Source organism: Gavialis gangeticus, unplaced genomic scaffold, assembly GCF_001723915.1.
Source record: "Gavialis gangeticus isolate Ggan-Ray unplaced genomic scaffold, GavGan_comp1, whole genome shotgun sequence".
Lineage (NCBI taxonomy): Eukaryota > Metazoa > Chordata > Crocodylia > Gavialidae > Gavialis > Gavialis gangeticus.
In genome coordinates, this window is record NW_017729033.1 from 62,231,206 (window position 1) to 62,233,186 (window position 1,981).

Sequence of the window (1,981 nt, forward strand, 5' to 3'; positions counted from 1 at the left end):
GAATAGTTTAAAAATAAAAATCTGTTAACTAGTCCTCTAGTGACTAAATTAAGCAATGCAAGTTGAGAAATGGTTTAAACACCAAGGCTCACAGAATGCTAAGTTAAACTGCAGTAGTAAAAGTGCAGGAAATAAAAACACATGCATTTATAACTGACATTTATATTAAAAAAAGCCTAAGGATATACTCCTTTACATTGAATTTAGGAATATACAGGCATATCTGTACTACCTCAGTACTGTGCTGGACTGCAGCAGTGAGGCAGACTATTCCCACTTCCTCCTGAAGTACCATCTTTATGTGGTATTGAGTGAGAACACAGTAAGCTCTCTCTCAGCTGCAAGAGATCTGGTTTTGGCAGGCAGCATGTGTAGAGCAGGTGAAGCATGCCTCACTAAGACACCTGCCCTGAAGCAGTACTGAGACAGTGCAGCCATGTTTCTGTTGAAGTTGGCATTTCCATCTTGAGAATAGGGCCAGTTTGGATACGTCTGTTTGCAGAAGGTCCTTTACCTGAAGATTACGTGTCCCAAAATGCATATAAAGGCTGATTGCTCCATATTAAGTAGTAATTGATATCTTTTAGTGCCTACACCTGCTAATCAAATTGTGACCCCACTGCACAAATACACAATAAGAAACCATTCCTGTTTTTGTAACCTCATGGCAAATGCCACTGCCTTTGAAAGTTTGTCTGTCTTCTATTGGCCCTGGGCCATGGCTGAGAACTAATCACCACCCCCTCCCCACCAGCCTTCTCCCTCCCCAAAAGACCCTTGCCTTTTGCATTTGTTCTTAGGAATTTATAACTTAATTGGAGAGGAGGAATTATTACTACCTACTAGGGCATGGAGAAGCAGAGAGATCTCACTCTTGCCTAAGGTTATACAGACCATCTGTTATAGAAGTCAGGAATTGAAATCAGGATCTTCCAGACAAAGTACATACCGTAACAATAAGCCCATCCAGCTGTCTACTCTGGCAAGCATGTTACCAAAACTTCTATCAGGCACATTTTCAGAGAGTGAAGAGCTTTAAGGATGACGACTAGAGCCATTAATAAATTATAATTCAGCCTGGATTTAAGCAGGAAAGGAGAAAGTGCAAACGAAGTGATCTGGCAAACAGAGGTCCGAGGTGGTGATAAATTAGCACACTTACATCGGTCATCTTTGTCTGCCAATACATTTCCTAGGAAGTGGAACAACAGAATGAGCAGTATGAGACACTGTTAAAGAACAGAGCTGTAGATGGCTCCACTGCTGACACCAAGGCCTAGGCTATACACCAGAGTCCTGTCCAAGTCTGATTTTAAAGGCCTGTTTCCGACTCACACCTGATATTATATAACCAGACCTGAACCTGCATTAGCAAGTTCTCTTACCCATGAACTGACCTGACCTACTGTAGGCAAAACCTACAGTCCAATCTGTGCTGCTGACAGATGCAACAAAAAAAACAAAAACAAAACCCCATGCTTTCCCAGCAGCAGCAACAGCATGGTAGTTCAATCTGGCTCTGCAGCATCTGTATAAAAATCAGGCTTTTTAGAATATGTCTAAAGCTGATCTAGAAGTGACACACCCTGATCTATCTTTTCTTTAATCTCCTTTGCAGCCATTCTTCCTTCTTCATGCTACTTCTTCTGGTAAAGCATTTTTTTCCCCACATTTGTCAGCAGCCAGTGGTAAGGCTTACATTCTGACCCAAAGCTAACTCAAAATGGGTTGTTGGGGTTTTTTTTGTTTGTTTTATTTCTCCTCTCTCTCTGACCTGCACGCAAGCTGTAAAATGTAAGAGTAGCTCACATTCCCGCCTTTGCAGATTACCGACCCAATGTAAGACTCTACTATACACAGTTTCTGTACTGGTAATTATCTGGGTTAGGGGTGTGATTTTCTTTTTAAACCAAGATAACTATAATACAACCCAGAGCACAGACAAGTTATACAACTGTGAACTGTACTTCCATTTACTAGC